Below are 24,013 nucleotides of genomic sequence, written 5' to 3'. Positions count from 1 at the left end.
CATGACATTCTCTTTTCGGTCGTAGTTCTATCATTATTATTTTTACAGTCAACGCCATCTGTTAGACTATCTCACTTTTCATGAACAGAATTTTTAATAAGTACTTGCAAGAAGGCGTGGCGTGTGACGTCATATCAACATAATTATAGAAAACATATTACTGACAATGGAAGGAGCTTGTAATCTATCCATAACACGAAAAAGCAGAGCAGATGTGAGATTCGTGGAATTGTTATAAATTATTTCTATCGCTGGAATCTGCAAAACAGTGAGGGACGTCATCACGCTGAGACTTTCTACGCCTTAACAGATTCCTTCACGCCCCGACGGACTAGCTGAGCATCAGATACGTTTGTGACCGAGTTACAGCGGGTAATACTGGCCATTTGAGACGGCAATGCCTACTTGTTATTGGCAGCGAACCTCCTGGAAAATTTCCTGGAAAGTCCATCTTGATCGTACTGCGAAATCATTAGACTAGTTTCCTACAGCATTCCGCTGAACCACAGAAAAATTATGTTTGTAGAACATCAAGGTACAGGGAAAAAAAAGTCATTCCTGTATTTCATTTTGTTTGTTCTTGGTTTATTTATTTATTTATTTATTACGTCGAATTACACGGTGATTACTGAATAATGGTTTCCAGGGGCAGAGCGTTAATGTTAGCCGTGTTAGCCATGCTAACAGCTTTAGAGAGAGAGAGAGAGAGAGAGAGAAGAAGAAGAAGAAGAAGAACCAATCATCGTCAGCCAGCTCCAGCCAGCTAGGCGCTCGCAGCGAGTGTAAACCTCAATTAGTTGGCTAACAACGCCTGGCTGACCTCAGCTGGAAAACGATGCATTTTATCAAATCGGTTCTTCTACGCTCCAGAGTGTGGAATACCAATGAACCACGAAAGCAAGACATAATCCGTTTTACGTTTTTCGTTTTTTCTATGTGTCAGCCAGGCTAACACAGTTGGCACGAACGCTCCGCCCGCGATTATGTCACATCTGTAGCATGTTTAATAAATTATACTGGGACCTTTGTAAAACAGTACTTCGGTGGTTTTGTATGTGGTTATTGCATGCCACGTACGAGTTTGCTAAATCGTTTGCCATGCTCCGAAGCAGGTCATGGCTTCCTTCAGGGCAAGTTACGTAAAGTAGCTCAATCGCTTCAAAATCTCACAAAACCCAAATGGTGAAAGGAATATATGAACAATTCAGGTAATGTACGCATACTGAAACAGTTTCTGCTCGATCGTTGTGTTACTGTTTCTAAATTTTCAATTCCTGTATGCTAACGTCCGATGCTGTCTCATAAATTGTATTAGGTATGCGTTGGGGACAAACCTGGACCACCAATATAAAGTTCGATTAAAATCAGGCCACGGTAATCGAATTTGAGATGACATGCCTCAAAATAACATTTGTAATTCAGTACGACTTACGAAAAATGTTTACTTTCCATAAAACGTGTTACATTGTTCTCTGCGACTGTTATTTGTAAAATTTCTCACTCCAATAAATATTTATCTGTGGGCTGGTCACTCACTACTCACAAATGCACATTTCAAAAGACCAAGTATCCTCCTAAGTGGGGAGGTCATGGCCCGAAAACGAGCCGAAGCACCATACATGATGATGAAATATTTATATAATTATGCTTGTTTATATAACGACTCTCTATCAAATGGATTGGTCATGGAGTTTAAAATTATACAATAATTCTGAAGGATGAATTGGAGATTACGCGAGAAAAATCAGTCGTGGACTACTTTAAGGTGCTTTCCCGCATTTGCCTACAAGGACTGAGGAACACAACCCGAATCTTGCTGAATCCTGTCTTCGGGAAAAGTGAACGCGGGACCCCAGGAGGGCCGAGCAGTGCGCCGAGATGAATAAATCATTTAGTATGAGGATGAAACCCCATACTACGAGCATGCACACGCTTTCACATTCCTCGCGTGTGGACAGTAGAGACGTGTCCACATCCGATACACGGCACAACATAGCAAAGAGCACACCACAGCCACTACAGCCGGCCGCCCAGTTAACGTCCACACTAGAATACGGCAGTCTTCTGGGAGGTTGCGCCATATACGCTAACATTTCAGATGTTTTTACCGTCTCCCTCATCAGAACGAATCGTCCGCTGAAATGACGGTCAATTTCTAGTAGACTATAAGTCGCAACAACCCAGAAGACAACCATCTTCAGACTCACCGCCGTGAAAACCTCAAATCCTAAATGTTAAATTCCTCCTTTCTCCAATTCTGTCATCTATTCGATGTCTGAATAAAACACTTTAAAATCAGTCTTGAATTACAATTCTCTGAAACTCTGTACGTGCCATACCTCGCTGGAAGTCTGTAGCCCATTGATATAAAATTATGATAAATTATTTTAGAAAGTTATAGGAATGGAATTATGTTTTTAAATGAATATAATTTTGTTCTTAGCATAACAAAATCCCTGAATTACGCACACAAATCCATTATGGAAGCAAAGAAAGCTAAGTAATCATGCTCCTGAAACCGACGTGCTCATGCCAATAGCAGCTACTCCATGATAATGCTGTCAGCATCATGACAAGGCAAAGTCGAGGCGAGGTGAACACGTAACATGGCGGAAGCAGGCTGTCGCAACATTATTTGCAGGAGCAGTATTATTAGGTAAAGAGATTACTTCATATGTGGAAATAGCAACATGAATTGACAGAGACGTTAAATCACTCAGAATAAGCTTAATCGAATTGTAAGCAGTATTTTAAATAACTGCATTCACCATTTTCTGAACACTGTCTAGCATGTAATTGGTTTCTTAACTCACTGGGCACAGCAGCAAAGGATAACGTGTTAATTAATACAGGCGTTCAGAATTATCGCAGCAGGAACTTGAGGAATGAGAAAACAATAAGATAAATATCAAATTGCTGCAATTTTTGAGACTGTCTTCAATTTACTACGAAATATGAATTGTACTGCTCACGCTGAAGATTTCATGTAATGGAAACTGATCCCACACTGTAGTGCACGCTCTCTCTCTCTCTCTCTGGTGATTTCAAAACTCTGCTGCAGGTGGCAGACCATGATTATAATTTAAAATGTCCATCGTTAATTCCTCAAACAACTATTTATACACAAGCGTAAAGCCTAAATTAATGGATAACTACTTGTAATTTACTTTAAATTCTTTGCCATATTATACGCAAATAATTAAGTTCCTTGTTTACTATAAATTTAACTTTGTTATTTGTCATGTTACACCCAGATACGTGCTGATGATTTGTTCTCAGACAAGTTTTAAGCCTAGTGCACTGCCTGAATAAAACTAGTCGCTTCCAATTCTTGGAAACGACTGGAAGAAAGCAGAACACATCCTACTTTCTGTACATTTCATTCTAGATGGGCCTATTTTATATCAAGGTTGCGATGACGATGTCAGTACAGAGGGTTCTAGATAAGAAAGCGTAGATCTAAAACAAGAGGAGTTAGGAAATCATTTATGTATATATACACTAGTCACGCCACGGTGGTCTAGCGGTTAGAACGCTGGTCTTGTAATCCTGGGGGTCTCGGGTTCGATTCCCGGCGGTTCCCAAATTTATAACTTGTGTTGGGCAAGGCCGTGGTCTAGGTAACACGGAGTTTTCCTCCGTGGCATCCCAACAATTACTCCATTCACACACAGAAGAAGGCAATGGCAAACCACTTCTGGACCATCTGCCAAGAACGTACATGAACAGGTCCCAGTCCGAGAAAAGGATGGAAGGATCCTGTTCATGTGGACCTGTCGTCAGACAGAACACTAAATAATAATAATAACACTAGTCAATTTAAGGAAGCTTTGTTATAAAACTCCTCAAAAATGGCAAACAATTGTTTCTCAATTGAATAAAACTGAATAAACTGTGGTCGGTTAATGTAACTTTAAAAATGATAAATGAACACTGCCCCACCTATATAATACGCTGAGACATTTTACAAAATCGTATAATCCACATTTGCCCTCCAGAAGAAGGGGCTGCCCCCACACGGCTTCAGATGATTTCATTGTATCATAAAAGGCAAGTCGGGCGTCACTTTATAAATACCAAGGAGAAATAAGATAATCTATGTACAGAAACAGATTAGGGGCTATTTTTGTCGAAGATTTTCGTAGCAGTGATAATTCTAACATAACTGTTTTCTCGTTACACCGTGGCTGGAAATGACAATACCACATTTACAAATTTCAAAATTCCGCCAAGTCATGACTCAAGAACTTGAGCTTGGATTAAAGTGAGTGGATAAACGTCACTGTCTGCCTACGCGAATGTTTGCCGCAAGGATAATAATTATTAAAACGCAGAATGATCTCCGTTGAGGGCGTATCATTTTAAACTGCCAAATGAGGATCGCGGAATTTTACACATATCATGAGTCTCTGAATACAGGTTTTGCCTGTAATGTGCACCAGACTAAACTACCATAGTCTACAGGCTTTCGTCCGTCCATAAGCTACATCCGAAAGGACCTTCGGTTTATAGTGTTATTACCTTTTTCTTTTGATAGTTTCTTTAGTGTACTGATATGTATTTTCGCAATTCTTCTATAATATCTTTCTTGGAAACAAAACTTAAATAATAGATTTAAAAACAATAAAAACATTAATTTATAGTTATTAACAGACCGAAATGTTGTTCAGCACTTCTTTTAGTTAACACTGAAAACAAATAAGAGGAGTACGGAAGCTTCTCATGGGTTTCGAACATGGTCTACCGGCATTGGCATCGAGGAATGTCACGTATGGGGCTGGAACAGCGAACTTCCGCCTGAGCGGTAATAACGATGTACTGTCCTTATTTGCTCCGCGGCTGGAAGACCTTCTTCAGCTGCCACTGTCTGCGAAACGTGTTGCCACGAGTCGAAGAGTTGGTTCATTGTACCCTACGCGCAGACTTCGCTTGTGGGACCCGACACTTATACAATTCGAAACACACTATTGTGAAGGCATTTTCACCTTTACAAATTACTGTAACGGCTTTTAGAAAGAAACGAGTAGGCGGGAGTCTGTCAACGTAGAGAGACACTGACTTGTCTTTTCCTCCATTTAAATGCATCTGCAGGACGTACCTTTCGGAACGCAGCCCAACAACATCCACGTACCGGGGCACAGAAATTAAATCAGAAGCAGGCCCACATTCGTGTAACTGACTCCTCTCCCCCCCCCCCCCCCCCCAACCAGGAAATATTTTATTCACGAACAGAAAATGTGTTCATTACTTTGCAACAAAATAGTTTGCTGCTGTTCGTGAAGCATAAATAGTACCAAGAAAGACAACAGACTACACCAGGGGTGGGAAACCTTTTCATGTTGGAAGGCCGCATTCAAGAAACTTCAATTAGGTATACTTAAAAATGTACATTATTTTGTAAAAATCTAACTACTATGTACTTAATAATTTCAAAAAATTAAACTATTTGTTAATTTTTAAGTTAACTAATCTTTAAATGACTTTGTTGTGTCTGCTTTTTGTTGGAAAGCATTTGAATGTTTGGTTGCAGCATGTATTAATAAAAATAATAGAATTTGTTCTGTAAAATTTGGATTCAGTCAAAAGGCCGCACTTAAGGACCTAGAAGGACACATATAGCCTTAAGGCCGCAGGTTCCCCACCCCTGGACTACACCCACTGGTAACAACATTTCGGAGCACACTGTGTTTACGATAGGAAATACGTCCGGCGTTGGGCAGTGTTGACAGGTGGGATATTCCGCAACGTTTAAGACCTCCCCCCCCGCAGAAAAGCCAATCGATTCTGAAGGGCTCTGACGATGGTACAAAACTCAATAACCGAGACACAAAAACTAGTTTGTCTTGTTATTTAATGCCATCAAAGCTTAAAAATACTGCTGGAGTTACGACTGCGTTTTAAATGGGACACTCTGTATAAGCAACACTACTGGTAACGTCATTTAACGAAAGATTGGTAAGAGGACATCTTATCGCAGTGTAACTACGCGTGTTCTATTGTCCGTATCCCCTGTGCAGGATTGTCCTTGTTATTTCAACATCTTGTTGCGGTAAGGTTGTTTGTCAAGTCAAATAATCTATTTACTGGGATATACCAACTTCAAAACAGTAGTTAACTGAAAAGGAAGACTGGAACAGCAGTATTCATAAATTCGTACTCAATACCTCCGAATACGAAATAGACAGACTAACAACTAAATAAACTGCTACATCTGTAGAGTATATTAAAATGTTTACTCATCAGACCCACAGACGTAGTCAGTTATTTTATTTATTATTTAAAAAAAACAAATTATTAAAAATGTATTTAGGATAAGCAAAATTTATGTACAATTGATAAAATAATGGCTTAAATCCAAATTTGTACAGATTACAAGATTTAAATCTCGTTTAGCATTGTAGTTCTAAAGAGCGTATATCCTCATAAAAATCATTTCAACTGCTCTTCTCACATGAATACGTACCTCATATGAGGGGAGATTATAAAGTTGGTATCGTCAAACACATTCAACGCAAACATGACAAAATATAATACATATAATAAATTTTCATTCTCTATTTGTAAGACAGCTATCTTTCCTCTACATCGCAGGCTTCGATTATCTTAAAACGTCGGTAAGACGAAGCATTTAACCTAACGCATCATATATATATATTAAATCTTGTCCGTCTAATCACAATAAATTCTTATTAAATATTAAAATATTATAATAATTAACATTTAAAATATTTAAAATATTAAATGATGTTCTTTATCGAAATATTCGATTTACATTAGACCATCGATAAATAACATCATTTAATATTTTAAATGTTAATTATTATTATATTTTAATATTTAATAAGAATTTATTGTGATTAGACGGACAAGATTTAATATATATTTATTATATCACAATATGACGCAACTTTACCATCTAACACATCATGTAAAACGATCTCCTGGTGAGGCAGTCAGTCATAAGACGAAGGATGCTTGTAGAGACCGGGGAGCCAGGACGGTGAGTACAAATTTTGTGGAAATGGGCCCAGGTGTTTGAAGCTGCTCAGATTTCGAGAACCAGCAGATACAAAAGTACTTGGGACTTTTTGTTGTCCATTTTTCTTGTGGGCCGTCCTTGAACTGCCACAGAGGCAGCTAGTACCCTGCAGCATTCTGCAGCATGTACTTTGTGGCCCATTTTTTATTGTATTATTCCGGGTTGTTTTATTTTCTTTTGTTCTTAGGTATTTCTTTCTCGTTTAACACTGTCCAGAAACAAGGAGGATGCCGATCACTGGCCTCCGAGCTCACAATTGAAGCCGTATCACATGTAACTTGCGCATTACCTCAGTTATTAACATCGCAGTCTACTTATAAAGCCAATATACTTGATATTCTGAGCACAGAACTATTTAATTTCATTCGGAGAATAGCTGAATCGAATTGCAAAGGAAAAGAATGTCGTCCCATGCCTGCAATTCGGTACAACGTGATATCAGTGACATTTTCGATATCGATATGTCACTGTCATTTTATTTCCGATTCGAGTTCGGATGCAGAATAAAAATTTTGAAATTTATTTAATATTAAGATGGCTGACTTCTAGGATTTCACGCCGTGTGGTCTGGAATAAATTTTCCGGCGTTTCAGAGGTATCCATCATCAGTGTTTCAGAGGTGCTTGCTGCCTCCATCATCAGGGGATAATGGAGACAGCAAACACCTCTGAAATGTAGGTAAACTTGTACCAGACTGTGCATTGACTATGCACAAGCGCGCTCATTTAAAGGAGCGTGTGTCTTTCCGTATGTTTTTAAGATTGTTACGCTGACCTATGGAGAAACGTCTTCCTAAATAAGTAATAGCTTGTCCTGTAGGAAATGCAGGTAGTAATCTTCTGCTTAAGTACGTACGCTGCGTCAATGATTCATTTCTTAAATTAAAATAATATCGTTTCTTTGAGTTTTCTCCTATTCCAGCCATTAAAACAACGGTTGAGATTTAGACCCACGTGGATATAAAATTTTTCATAAATGTTATCAGTGTCTATTATAAAGCTCGATGTTTGTTCCCTACATGCATGCGATATGAGAAGGAAATCTGTTACTTTCAACTCGGACTGTACCTCAGGGCCTTTTCCCCTATCACGGTTCGACCAGACAGTCGGTCATCCATTCTAACTACAGTACAGTCGCAGTCTTATGGCTATGAATCAATTGTTTCTAAAACTTGAAGTTTGCGACAATATAACTTTATTATTCGTTGGAAAACTTTTAAAAAATATTCATATTTACTGTATACAATTTTATATAAAATCCCTTCTAATATTAGTAAATCTTTATAAAAATTTTAGCAGTGTGTCTACATAAACTTACGTATTTATTATATTTGAGTGTTTTTGTTTAATTTTTGTGGATCATCCGGGGTTTCGATTATTTGGAAAAATACATTTCCCAACCAATCCGGGTAAGCTGGAGTCTACTGTAATTTTATATGGGCTGAGGTCTCTTGGGTTATAAGGCTGTGTAGTCTTTCTCGTGCAGGACTACAATCCAAATTGTCATCGCAATGAAAAATACAGATTTAATTAGGCACTGTAAGATCTGAAGTTTTCACAACGGTGAGTGTGAAGATTTCTGTCTTCTGGGTTGTTGCGCTGTGTAGTCTGGTAGATGTTAACCAACGTTTCGGAGGTCATACTGCCTCCATCATCAGAGTATGAAGATTTCTGTCTTCTGGGTTGTTGCGCTGTGTAGTCTGGTCTATGTTAACCAACGTTTCAGAGGTCATACTGCCTCCGTCATCAGAGTATGAAGATTTCTGTCTTCTGGGTTGTTGCGCTGTGTAGTCTGGTAGATGTTTACCAACGTTTCAGAGGTCACACTGCCTCCGTCATCAGAGTATGAAGATTTCTGTCTTCTGGGCTGTTGCGCTGTGTAGTCTGGTAGATGTTAACCAACGTTTCAGAGGTCATACTGCCTCCGTCATCAGAGTATGAAGATTTCTGTCTTCTGGGTTGTTGCGCTGTGTAGTCTGGTCGATGTTAACCAACGTTTCAGAGGTCATACTGCCTCCGTCATCAGAGTATGAAGATTTCTGTCTTCTGGGCTGTTGCGCTGTGTAGTCTGGTCGATGTTAACCAACGTTTCAGAGGTCATACTGCCTCCGTCATCAGAGTATGAAGATTTCTGTCGTCTGGGTTGTTGCGCTGTGTAGTCTGGTAGATGTTTACCAACGTTTCAGAGGTCATACTGCCTCCGTCATCAGAGTATGAAGATTTCTGTCTTCTGGGTTGTTGCGCTGTGTAGTCTGGTCGATGTTAACCAACGTTTCAGAGGTCATACTGCCTCCGTCATCAGAGTATGAAGATTTCTGTCTTCTGGGTTGTTGCGCTGTGTAGTCTGGTCTATGTTAACCAACGTTTCAGAGGTCATACTGCCTCCGTCATCAGAGTATGAAGATTTCTGTCTCCTGGGTTGTTGCGTTGTGTAGTCTGGTAGATGTTTATCAACGTTTCAGGGGTCATACTGTCTCCGTCATCAGGGCGATTCACAGCGCAACAACCCAGAAGACAGAAATCTTCATTAGGCATTATTATTACATGTTTATTCTGAATTCAGATTTTTCGCTCTCATAGTAGAGGCCTGAGGTTAAGTAACATGGCTATGCCTATGCAATGAAAGCGTCAGAGCGAGAATCAACAAAACACTAAGCACTCTTAACCTCGGTATTACGTCGAGGTGAGAGGTCAAATTAACTCTTCGCGCTCCCTATCCCCGAGAAAGATACCCAGAAAACCAATAAATATGAAACTGAGTAAGCCTTGAGTCCTAATGCCCTTCCATAAATCTAGCCCTAGTTGTTCAGCCCTTAACCTGTCCCTCAGCTGTGCTGAGTCACGCTTCATTTCTCTAGGACCTATTTCAATTGTACTGTCCCACTTAATCCTAGTATCCGAAGTGGTCTACTACTTGTGTGTGTACAGAATACAATTTGATGTTAATTTCTTTCTTCTTGTTACATGTTACAGCCATCTCAGGTTAACTGATTCAGTCTCTAAAAATTATTAAGTGAAAAATCAACTTACAAACATCTTCATTGTGAAGTGCATGTACCCCATTCTCGCGTTACTTCTTCTTTATTAGGTCAAAAAATAATTTTCTATAACGGAAAACTTCAGAATATACAGAAACCAAGAAGGAAACTCCCGCGAACATAAACATTAACACAACGCGAATTAAATATTATAATCACGATGAACTACAGTCCAGCAAGGATATGTCAATTTTCTGCCCAATGAAAATAATACTTGGCGATGTGAATTTTTAGCTGAAAAAGGTCACCCCTTAACTCCTTAAAGCACAGTGGTAACTGTTTTCACCACTTGATTATCCACAGAGTATATATGATGGGCTCTGCATGATACTATGCATAAATAAGGAGTCTTTCCATAAACAGCATTAACAAATTAATTTTAGTAAAAGAAGTACGTTATGTTTTGTTTTTAGATCTGCTTTGTGCTTCAAAGTACTAATGACCCAACCACCACGTGGCATTATGATACATTTGTTCCAAATTTCACTCAAATTCTCCGACGTTTGTACAGAATTAATGGTGCAAACCTCCGTTGTGCTGGGAACCTGTTTCAGATTCCCCTTGACATCTTGGACAAGTCTTACGTAGCCATATGAAAACTCAGCCCAATGATGTAAAATTAGGAACAAAACGCCTTCGATCTGTTGGTCGGTTGCCAGAGACTAGTACTGCGATCAGCGTCTGAAAGCGACCGTATTCAGAAAGGAAATAAATAATTTGGCCAGCAAGGTTTAACGATGAGTTTAATGGTAAGGCACGACATCAGCCCTAAGATATTGCAACACCATGAAGAAAGATAACGCGATGCCAACATAGAACATCGTCAAGACATTGAATGAACGTGCTGCAGATTGGTTTACCGATTTACCAAAATGGCGCCTGTCTCGATTGGTTTCTGCGAACTTGAAGGCCAATACAATCCTGGAAACTGAATACATCTCACCGTAAACGAAGAACACATATTGAGGAGGTATGTGAGAGCAGAGTCCTGAGGAGAATATTTGGAAGTAAGTGATAGGAAACAATAAAAGAAGGGATAAAAGTGGATGAGGGGAGAAGGAGATTATGAATCAATATAACATGTTATATGTAAAAACCTGAACGCTAGACCTCATTTGTGAGACGATAAAGGCGTTGATGGAGGGATAATATTAAATGGATGTTGGAGACGTGGGGTGTGAACGTATGGACTAGACCAGGGGTCGGCAAACATTTTTCCTAAAGGGCTAAATAGTAAATATTTTAGGCTCTGCGGGCCAAGAGGCAAACTCGAGGATATTTATATAGGTAAGCCTACTTATGTAACAAGAAGAAACCAAGTTTTAACAAATTTATTGGACAAAATGTAACGTAATAATAATAAGTAGACTACAATTGTTTGAAATGCAGCTCTACTAATGAGAAGAATGGAATTGCCTGTTTATGAGATGATATTTCACCAAACTGAGGTTTAAATTCAGTACTCCCTATCATCAAAATTGATTGTAAATGTTCATCCGTTAATGCTGACCTGTATTGAGATTTTACATATTTCATCTTTGAAAATGTCTTTTCACACAGGTAGGAGCTGTCAAATACAGATATCAATCCCCGAGCATATGATCTTAATTGGCCGTATTCATCGCTTGGAAGACATTTATAGAATTCTGTTAGATTCTTCTCTCGAAATTTGCTTTTTAGCATGTGATCACACTGCAGATTAATCACTTCCAATTGAAGGTTAGGTGGAAGCTTCTCAATTGTACAGTCAAATGGATTTTGAAATATGGAAATGTCTTCTGCACTTGCATCAAGATCCGAAACACGCTCCTGGAACTGTAGTTTGAGTTCAGAAAATATATCCGCTGCAAATTTGTGCGCGAATGGAAATCTCACTTCTTTTAATTTCTAACAGCATGGGAAATGCACAAAGCAGTTTGAAATTTCAAAGAATTTAAATATGTAAAATCCGTTCTTAGCTCGCGGGCCGTACAAAAAGAGGCGGCGGGCCGGATTTGGCCCGCGGGCCGTAGTTTGCCGACCCCTGGACTAGACTCATCCGGTAAGGAAACGGACCAATCAATGTCAGGATTACGTAAATATCCCCTCCGAAAATTTATTAACCACGATCAATATCATTATTCAATCTTTCCTTTTAAATAAGAAACGTAGACTATGCTAGAAGAGCAGTGTGTTTTGAACGAGAAATCTATTATCAAAGCTGAAATAGTTATAATGGCGAGTCAGTATTTACAGTGACTAGCATTCTCTTCGATTTTGGCTCCTTATATTCTGTTTTCTTTGTCAAATAAACTGATGTGCCTGATTCCACAAACACTGCAGTGAAACGAGGCGACTTCCAGTGCACACTCTCTTACTGTGTAATCAGTAGAAAATTCTAACACACGTTTAAAATTTGTATTTAAAATGTAGGCCTAAGTGGAATATGATCTTTATAGACATATGATGCTATTCAGTGGAGCCAATTATGCTACTTAGTTTAATAATTGCAGTTACCCATGCAGGGATGAGGAACGGTGTACTAAAGGCTACCCTTGTTCACATGTTCTATTTAAAACGAGCATCTGGCAGCCTCATGTTAACACGGCAATGGACTTTGGGTTCCATTAAAATCGGGGAAAATATTTACAAACCAACACAAAATTGAAATACAGACTAACATCAGAACCAAGCCCTAAGTAAAAATTTATCAGAATCTGTTCTTAGGCAATGTAGATGATAATGCAAGCAAATAAAATGAAAATCTCATGCTACAGATCCAACCATCTCTTCCTTATTACTCAAACAACAGGCTTGCTAAGTGAACACTTCAGATCGAGTTCAGGTGCAAACAACACTGAGAAGTGCTTAAATGTGATAAAGTGTCACGTTTCGTATCCAAATTCCTCCACGCCCCTTTCAGGGAAAGTGGCGCCGCTGTCGAAATGTGTGTTTCATGACGATCCGCGGTTGCGTCTTTCGAAAGAGACACCTATCAGTAAGACAGTGCTTAGCGCTGTGGTGCCTACGAATGTGGGTTGATGTTCTGGTAGGTGTAAATCTTCGTGGTAATGAATGCACGCAGACATCACAATGACGCAACACCACTTTCGCCGCAAGGCGCAGATGCAGTAGTGCCCACACACCTGTGCTGTTCCGACACCATGCCCAAAGTTGTCAGATCACTTTTCAGTACATGCCGAAGAAATCATTTTACAATTTTTTCTTAATATCTTAATTATACTTAGAGTACAAACAGCTGATTGAAATTCAAAGGGGAATTACTTCTTTCGTATCCTCCCCCCCCTCCCCCCACCAGTCTTCTTCCTTTAATTTCCTTCGCACTTTTCGCACATTTGCCTCTTTCCTCCTTTTCCCTGCATTCATATCCCATTACTCTCCACCTTACTTCGTTCATTTCGTAGTATTAGTTCTACACCGACCTTATTCGTTTATCTTTCTCCTCCTTTAATTTGTCCGTTCTATCGTGATTCCTATCCACATTCTTAATTCATTCATCTTCTTTCAGAAAATAATTTGTTAAATTACTTGAACGTTTTTCCCAGAAGACAACTATCTTGTCTTCTTAGATGTTGCGTCATGCAGTCCAGTATATATTGACCAACGTTTCTGAAGAACTTACTGCCTCCATCACCCGGGTGATGACCTCTGAAACGTCGGTCAATAACTACCAGACCAGGCGACGCCACATCCCAGAAGACAGCCATGTTCAAAATAAAAGTTACGCTCCATCGCAATGTTTGTACCGTTAAATAAATAGTTAAATGGAGAATTTATTGGTAATCTGTGATCATCTCCGTACAATATTTCACAATACTTTTATGCATGAAACTGAAAGTTGCGTACAGATTTCTCGCGGGCGTCTCGTTGCTTTATACTCTGTACAACTATTACGCCACAATAGTTTTTGATCTTAGAACAGTAATAACACTCCCATCTCCCAAGTTCACACGGCCAACAAATCTTAAAGTTATCAGTACAAGGAAAGCGATGATATTTATTTCAATGGGTTTATTCAGTCTCTCCGGGTGAACTGCAGGACTCAGCAGCCTCCTTTCAAAATCCAATCACCATTAATGAACATATCACTCCATGCTACATGAACTCCACAGTTATACATTTAAGAAATCTCTCATTTACTAGTGTAACAGTACAAATTATGAAGTTCCATTCAGTATATTGTTCTTCACCATTACGTAATGTGCATTTATGTTTTAGAACAAAGTATTTTCTTTAAAATTTCATTTTCAAGAGCTGTTCTTCCCTCAGAGTAAGAGGCAGTGTTTCACCTCCATAGAAAGACGCTTAGAAACTGAATATTGGGTCATTTTACGACTCTGTTTCACATGAGTACACGGCGTCAAAACCCAGAACTACAACATTGACGTCTTCACAGATGTGACAGTTCTATCCACCATTCGCCTGGAAAGCCTGGAGAAAACCACAGCAATCATCGATCAGGTCAGCCGAAACGAAGCTTAAATTCGAGAACTAGGTCTGTAGGATATATCCAAACGTACACACACAGATCGTCAGTGTTCTACACTTGCTTAAGCAAGTTCCCGTAAGTCACAGTATGTAGCAATAGAAAAGAATGCTACAGATGTACACGTACAGAGGCTAATTAGTGAAAGCTGTTTGCCGACTGAACTTTCCAGTTGGTAACTAATCGTGTAATGTACTGCAAATAGTATCAACTTCCGCCTACCTACTTTGAAATTGAACTTTGACGTGTAGGGATTCGGCCACGTTAAGAATAAGTTTTGGGAAAAATTTAAGATCCTTGCTTTTACTCATATTTTCCAATTTACATAATAAGGCTCATAAAGCTATGAATACATAATTATACCGAACCGTTATCTATTTCTGTGCATAATTTCCATTGCTTATTCCGATTATATTAGACATCGTATCATCGTCATATTTGTAACTGTTGACAGTTTGTGAATAATGTTTACAGAATTTGCGGGAACAGAATGTTTATATTCTTCTCTTCAGGTTTTGTCACTAAAATTTTGAAACAATTTCTCAGCTCACTCATGCGTCTGTGTCTGGATTTTTATCGTTTATTTAAATATATCATTTTCTTGTAATTACAATACTTCATGCCGTCTATGAAAAAGTAAACATGCTTAAAGGATCATATCATATTATTCACAACATTCGAACACTATTTATTTATTTATTTATTTAGTGTTCTGTCTGACGACAGGTCCATATGAACAGGATCCTTCCATCCTTTTCTCGGACTGGGACCTGTTCATATACGTTCTTGGCAGATGATCCAGAAGTATTTTGCCATTGCCTTCTTCTGTGTGTGAATGGAGTAATTGTTGGGATGCCACGGAGAAACCGGGGAAGCCCCCGGAGGAAAACTCCGTGTTGCCTAGACCACGGCCTTGCCCAACACAAGTTATAAATTCGGGCACCGCCGGGAATCGAACCCGAGAGCCCAGGATTACAAGGCCAGCGTTCTAACCGCTAGACCACCGTGGCAGTATTATACCTTGCCTACGCCTGGTATACGGCACGGCCGATCGGCCATGGTACAGGCGACTGACGTTTGTCTGGAGTTGCTGGGTTTCCCGAGCCAAGATGACGAAGGCTGAATGAACACGAACGCTTCGTGGGAGTCGAGGGGGAGATTCACGTCCCATACACCACCTGAATTATATACGAAATTGTACGCAGTAGAATTTGAGGTTCTCATAGCGGTGAGTAAGAAGATGGCTGTCTTCTGGGCTGTTACGCCGTGTTCTACCAGGTTACACGGCGCTACAACCCAGAAGACAGCCATCTTGTACACATTAACCAGATTGTCTTCATCTGTTCCAACCCAGAGACCATTTTTCATTATTTTACACTGATATTAGCTTTAAAGAGGGCAAAACAGTTCATTCTTTGGCCTGATTTCGTGCTTTGAAGATCAGTTCGGTGCTATAACCACCAGAAGTGCAGTTAATAGATTTACCAGATGTGTGGTATACGATTAATCCAGCTCATCCACTACGATAAAATCACCGTAATAATACTGGGCTAACAGTTGTTAATCACTGTGCTCCTCGCCGGTGATCAAAAAGATCGAGCTGCTAAGAGCGTGTACGGTCTTGACAGCACAAAATCTGCAGGAGGCAGCAACTGAAGTCCATGCTTTATGTTTTGTTGTGTGCTGACAGAGGCCTCACGTGGACTTAATCACCGTCAAAACATCTTAAAGATGCATTATTTCAGAACTAACGCTGAATCGGAACGAACAACAGAATCTAATCCCTCAAAACTTAACAAGTTCTTGCTACGTTGTCATACATTCTCCACATCAGCTCTCCCAGAACCAATTATTCTTCTCAGTGCTTTGTTTTAAAATACTTCCATAGGATTTCTCCACCATGCCCCGTCCCACCAGACAAGAGATAACTCGCGCTACGTGTAAACCATCGATCATACATCTTGACGTTCATTAAAGTTTAATTCGTTCCACCATATCGGACAAGCACAGGAATACAGGCCCCACATGAATTCATTACAAATATTTCTCTGCATTTGTTATTGTGTTATTAAAGGCACCTTGTTGGCCAGAGGGGAATTTCTCGTGCCCTGCAACAAGGCAATGCCGAACGTCGTTTGGTAACCGGTCGCGTACCTATACGAAATCCTGCGGTTATTTTCCAAGGTCGGCCAGTCAGTGGCCCGTTTACGTCACACGTTCTCTAAATCCAGAACTTTATGTCCTTATCAGACAGTAATTACTACAAAATTACTTCCAGCGGTTACAAGTTAAGATTTAATTTCACTTAATCCTGGATTCAGTTCTTGAGAGGAGTTCGCGCCTTCGTCCACAATGGCACGCCTAACCAAGTAACTAGATGGCTTACGCGACCGGGCCGTTTTAATCCTGAGGAAGAACCCGCAGTGTCCATTGGACGGGCCCCAAAGACAGTCAAATCGTGCTGCCCGTCGTTCAGCCCACAGCCAAGTTACTTCGGTCACGTTAAACGAAAGCACTAACAAGACTGTTAGGACTTCCCATATGAATTACCGGAACAAAAGAAAAAAATACTTTTCCAGAAGGTTTAATAATCTGAAACTGTAACCTGCTGTTGTCAGAATAATATCGGAAGTATGTGACGTATGAATGTGGGAAACAAGGAACGCATACGGTACCATATTCTGGTTGGAAAACCATATACGTACGAACCACACTGGGTGATTAAATGAAAATGGGATGATAATATTAAAATGGCTTTTAGAGACAGACTGATAAAGTGAAACTTCGGGTTATCACGGTTGCGAGTACAAAGATGACTGTCTTCTGGGATGTTGTGCCGAGCAGTCTGGAAGAAGTTTACTGATGTTTAAGAGGTGTTTGCTGCCTCCATCATTGCAACATTCCAGAAGACAATCATCTTGATAAATTTCAATTCAAGTAACCGACTCCTTTCAGCGTCCGAAGTTAGGTTAGGATCCATAACAACAGACACTTCGGTCAAGGAACCGACATCAAAGTGTTCGTTAGTTGCTTAGAAATTTACGCAGTTAAATACTCTCATAAATTCACATCTGATTTATGTACAGATGGTGATTATGATAATAACAATAATAACAACGTCTACTGGTCTACTACTTAACTGCACTCCAAGTAGTGTAAGGATGTGTGAAGACTCTCGTAAAAATTTAATCAGGACTGAAAGGGGTGGACAGCGGTTGTGGCATCTCGATATTGAAACTGAAGACTGGGGAAACTCACGTCAAATCCTAGTCTGAATACTCGATTCCGAGTATCGAATGCCTCCGAATACGTGTCAAAGAAGTTTCTGGTGAACTAGTAATAGCTACAGACACTTTGCCAGCTTCGTCTGAAGTCTTTCAACGCCAGAATGAGGCACCAAATCAAGGACTCGAACTCACAGCCTTGCACCAGAATTGTGACGTTGGACCTCAGGAACAATATCTCCTCTGTGGTGACCTCTAGATTTTGAATCCACTTTGTCAGAATTACATGAGCAATCTGTCGTTTTACATTCTCTGTGGTGAGGGGTCTGGCCCTGTATTATGTAATCGAAGAAATTAACGTATCGGTAGTTGAAGATTTCTGTCTTCTGGGTTATTGCGCCGTGTAGTATGGTCGATCGCCCTGATGACGGATGCAGTATGACCTCTGAAACGTTGGTAAACATCTACCAGACTACACAGCGCAACAACCCAGAAGATAGAAGTCTTCATACTCTGATGACGGAGGCAGTATGACCTCTGAAACGTTGGTAAACATCGACCAGACTACACAGCGCAACAACCCAGAAGACAGAAATCTTCATACTCAATCGCCCTGATGATGGGGGCAGTATGACCTCCGAAACTTTGGTAAACATCTACCAGACTACACAACGCAACAACCCAGAAGACAAAAATCTTCATACTCAATCGCCCTGATGATGGGGGCAGTATGACCTCCGAAACTTTGGTAAACATCTACCAGACTACACAGCGCAACAACCCAGAAGACAGAAATCTTCATACTCAATCGCCCTGATGATGGGGGCAGTATGACCTCCGAAACTTTGGTAAACATCTACCAGACTACACAGCGCAACAACCCAGAAGACAGAAATCTTCATACTCTGATGACGGAGGCAGTATGACCCCTGAAACGTCGGTTAACATCGACCAGACTACACAGCGCAACAACCCAGAAGATAGAAATCTTCATACTCTGATGACGGAGGCAGTATGACCTCTGAAACGTTGGTTAACATCGACGAGACTACACAGCGCAACAACCCAGAAGACAGAAATCTTCATACTCTGATGACGGAGGCAGTATGACCTCTGAAACGTTGGTTAACATCGACCAGACTACACAGCGCAACAACCCAGAAGACAGAAATCTTCATACTCACCGCCCTGATGACGGAGGCAGTATGACCTCTGAAAAATTGGTGAACATCGACCAGACTACACAGCGCAACAACCCAGAAGACAGAAATCTTCATACTCAATCGCCCTGATGATGGGGCAGTATGACCTCCGAAACTTTGGTAAACATCTACCAGACTAAACGACTCAACAACCCAGAAGACAGAAATCTTCATACTCATCGCCCTGATGATGGAGGCAGTATGACCTCTGAAACGTTGGTTAACATCTACCAGACTACACGACTCAACAACCCAGAAGACAGAAATCTTCATACTCGCCGCTGTGAAAACCTCAAATCTTACGTATCGCTAGTTCTCTCACGAAAAGTGCCAATTCTGAAATAACCATGACTGCCGTTCAGCACAGTGACCTCCATTTTATCTGTGGCTGCGATCAGCTGTATAGCCCAGAAGCCTACATGATACAGTGACGAGGCGGAACACAGAATCACAGATTATGGTCGTCTTTTATACTTCAGCAACGCTGTCACAGCTTTTTCTCATTTAGGGAAGTAATCGTCGGTCTATATGATGTCTACTGTACTCTATGACAATTAATTACAAAAGCAGTCCTGTAAACCAAACATTTTAAGATGGGAAATCTCGATAATACCAATTTCCCTTGAGGAACACAGAGGGAGGGCAACACACATTGAGAGTCCGACGTTCTAGGCCCAGTTGTCAGACCTCATATTTTTGCTTCGAGGCTTATGGACACGGTAGGCCTAATTATCAGAGAACACGTGAGATTCTTGGGGTGTTTACAGACACGGCTTATACAGCGTCTGAGATGAAACGATGATCATTATGCGGCATTCCAGGTAAGATGAGAGGTGATGTAAACAAAGTCGAGAAAGGGGGACTGCTGTTACCGATTCCTAGCATTGTCCGTCATCCGGTGTCACTTCATGTAACTGTTCTTATTTTTTATAACAATGAAATAGCTACTATATTATTCATTGCAGTGGTGACGATTTGGAATATCATACAGTCAGCATTTCTTCCATAAATAATATAACATGTTGAGCCGGGGTAGCTCAGTCAATGTAGTGACTAACTACGGAATGGACGACAGGGGTTCGATCCTCAAAGGGGATAGAGGATTTTTTTTTCCTCTAGCCTCTGCGTCCAGACCGGATCTTGGGTCCACCCAGCCTTCTCTCCAATGGGTACCGGGGTCCTTTCCCGGGGGTAAAGCCGGCCGGGGCGTGATGCTGACCACTCACCCCCATCTAGTGCCGAGGTCAAGAATGAGTAGGAGCTATACCTCCACTCCCCCCAAGCGCCTACATGGCGTGCGCATATGAATTAGGGTGGGTGCATATTTATTCAATTAGCACGTAGGCCAGCAACGTCACGGTTTATCCATAAAGAAAATACCGTTTCATTTTCTATGTGACTCGTAGCAGCAATTTTCGTCAAGTCCCATGTATCAAGAAAACAGTTTGGTCGTTGATGTTGAGAACAACTGTCTGAGTATTAAAGGAGAACAGTAGGCAGACAGCATTAGAGAAACAGCGTATGTTTTCAGGATAGACAGTAACATTTCTACCACGTGTTTGTAGAAGGAGAGGTGAATTTCTGACCCCCTATCATCTGGCTGAAACAAGGTATGATGCCCAGTTGGAGAGGATTGGTAAGAAGTCGTTCGTGGAATTCGCCTGAAGGAACTGAGGAGTTTTTATACAGCTGGATCACCGTCTGTGATTCGGTGAACAGGTACCTGGCAGCAGACATCGCTTAGAGAAACTTTCAGTTCAATTAAGAACGTCTTTCTGATGAACAATTGGAGAGATGCATGCCAATTGTAACAAGAGAAATTAAACCAGATACTCGCACATTAACACAGTAATAAATATCTCAAAAATGACTGATTTTGACAGAGGTCACTATTGTGTAACCCGTTCGCAACAGTTGGTTGCTTCATTTTAATAAACTGCCACGTACTTCAGTAAACTATAATCTTTTGTAACAGGGAGACCCGCGAGTCGATAAAAACGTGTGAATATGGCCCCAGGTCTCAAATACTTCAACATATCTACTTGATTTGTACCAGAGGCACCGGAAGTGTTCCGAATTTGGTTGGAGGAGGGAGTGACGTGTGGATGTTACGCCCTGAATGCAAGAATGAATTGTCTACAAATGAGTTGCATATTGGGGGAAAGGAAGTGACCATCTCCTTCGACTTCCAATATCCCTAACTTGACATTGAGATGTGTGCGCCGGAGTTGCTAGTCTGTAGTTCAAAGCGCTACGCAGTCAAGACCAGGGGGCTGGGCGTGAGCAGTTGGCGTGGGTCACCACGAGCTGAACGGCCAAGGTTGATATGAGGATCGAGGTCTTCTTGGTTATTACGACGTGTAGTCTTGTATGTGGTCCTCCCTGCCGGCCAATGACCGACCCACATCCCGCCCTGAAGATGCATTGTCACCCAGTCACTAAAAAATGCCCTGATGGAAGATAATACATATGAAGTGGTTTACTAACTTATCATCTATATTAGAGGCAAGCAAAGGATGATGGTATTGTGCATCAGTTAGGTTAGGTTAAGATAATTAAAGCTGTGGAAAGTAGAATTTTGTTACCGCTACGATAATCCTTTGGACGTAATGTTAGAGTCACCCGTCAATACGTTAAGTATAGGTCGTGCGAGTAGTCGTGGCTCCTAAATGCGCGATGTGTAAGCCGAGAGAGGGGAGTTCAGTAGTAGTGGGGGTCGCACAGCCTCAGCTGCGGTGACGCACGGACCTAAACACTGCTAGAGTTACAATCAAACTGAAGCTGACACCCCTCTAGCGCGTGCTTCGGACCTCTCCATTTCACACGACCAAAATCAGTCCTTTGCGCAAGTGTCAGCATTTCTCGCTCGACCTCTACCTGCACATAGCAAAGGAGAAGTTTTTCTTCGAGAATATGAATACAATCGTCCTAAAAGTTGACAACCAAGCACAAGATTACACGGCGTCATAGCCATGAGATAGCAACTAACAGAGGGTTGAGTAGTCTTTTGTAGAAGAAGGCCTAAACAAGAGACTTATTAAGTCCATACGTTCAGTTCTGACCTGCGATTGTACCGTTAGGGTTGGGTTCTGTTGCGGCTAGCCTGCTGTGAATAGCCTAGCTGGTAACCCATAATCAGTCAAGAATTTACCCTTCTTTACCAACATGTCTGTAAACAAGAGAAATTGTATGTCTGTGCGTGAAAAAAGTTGAAATTATTCGTCAGAACGCTGATGATAATTTATCAACATATTGGAGTACAGTAAAACCTCTCTAAGTTGGACACTTGGGGTTCCACGAAAATGTGTCCAACTTACATAGGTGTCCAAGACAGAGGGAAAGAGAAAAATCAGATTGTGGTCTACAGCCTCAATAACATTTTCTAAAGTTAATTCCACCAATTTTCGCTTCCCCATCGCAAAAAGAAAAATTCCATTTCTGCACAGTCTGAACTCAAATGCAAGCACAGAACTGATGGAGTTAAAGCTGTGTCTTCTGCAATACTGTAGTCCAGTTAAGGGTTCAACAAAAGAATAGTTAAACACTTGCAATGCATTCCAATGATGGCTTCAATGTCCATAAGATAATCCTCCAGAGAGGAGGCATTCATCAGTCAGAAATTGAAAATAACAAAATATGTAACTGAAAAAGTTTCCCTGAAAAGCATCAAAGTTAAGTGCATGAACCTGTCCAACTTACAACAAAAGGGGTGTCCAAGATATAGGGTATTGTGGACATGTAAAATTATAGGATATTCGCCGGTTCCATTTAGAGGTGTCCAATATAAAGGGGTGTCCAACTTGGGGGGTTTTACTGTACCTGCAGGTGAGACAATAAAGTAGTATTACAGAAAGAAGGCACAGGCACTGAAGATTGAAGAAACAGTGCCTGTGAAACTGTTTGTAACTTATTCACAAACCCAAAATGCTGTGCAACGATAATGAACTTTTTCTGAAAACAACCTAGCAGTGGACGACAGTGCATTCATGCCCTAGGTGTGACAGAAAGACATCGTACAGACATCAAAGTAAAATCGATCTCATACTAAGACACGCTTTAATTAAATCGGGTAATAATTATTAGCCTGTATGTACTATTTTATAATTCAAAATTATTTTTATGCATTTTTAAAATTTCTATGTCATTTCTATCGATATTTTCTGGAAAAAAACATTTAAAAGAAAATATGTATTTACATTAGTATTTTTTAAATATCCTTAAAAAATATAGCCGTTTTGTTGTAATTTGAGCCGAGTTGTACTGTATTTCGTTTGTAACTAAATTTTGGATCACTTTCATCATTCGCCAAGCACTGACAAGGCAAAATGTTACCTAGCATATTAGCTCAGTGACAATGTGTTACTTTAAACAGGTGAAGTTTCGAAACGCGGCCGATGGACCTGCGGTGGGAAGCGTAAGTTTCGTGGTTTTACCTAATCTCTCAGGCAACAGTCGGCCAGAGTCTTGCTGAAATGGCCACGACACGAGTTCTACCTATTCTATAATCTCTTTCATTTGAACTTCGCCATACTGAAGGCTCGATTACTCAAATCACCGGGTCTAAACGAATCGAGATTCGGTGTTGTTGGTAGCCAGAGACAAAAAATGAGATACGAGGAAGGAAATGGCAAATTGATCAGGAGCCCTATCCAAAGTTCGCAGCACAACGCAAATCCTGTTGACCTTATAATAAATTATCGTTATCTTCCAGGCAGCTAACTCTTTGTGTTGCAGTAAACAAACGAAAATCCGACTGCGACATGACCTCGAAAGAAAGAATGTTCATACCATGTTCTCCCTTCCCCAACACAGACACCTCCGTTAAGTTATGCAGTTTCTTGGCGAAACAGAATGGATGGATCTCCGGCGAGATAAATGACCAGGGGATCGAACCCTGAATTTACTCACGAAGAAGCATGAATGATTTGCCTCTAGGGCGCAAATTTAGTATTTGAGGTTTTCACGGCGGTGAGTCTGAAGATGGCTGTCTTCTGGGTTGTAGCGCCGTGTGGTCTGGTAGAAGTT

General features: G+C 40.6%; 1 protein-coding gene across 1 annotated transcript in view; it reads right to left on the bottom strand.

Moving 5' to 3' along the window:
• LOC110840074 (uncharacterized) overlaps window positions 1-24,013 on the bottom strand; it is a 70,084-nt gene that overhangs the window by 26,056 nt on the left and 20,015 nt on the right. The window lies entirely within an intron of this gene.

Source organism: Zootermopsis nevadensis, unplaced genomic scaffold (genome assembly GCF_977971745.1).
Source record: "Zootermopsis nevadensis isolate Lab colony 2312 unplaced genomic scaffold, Znev_1.0 Znev_ptg000021l, whole genome shotgun sequence".
NCBI lineage: Eukaryota > Metazoa > Arthropoda > Insecta > Blattodea > Termopsidae > Zootermopsis > Zootermopsis nevadensis.
Note: the sequence above shows the minus strand (reverse complement) of the source record. Positions and strands in the feature narration are given on the sequence as shown.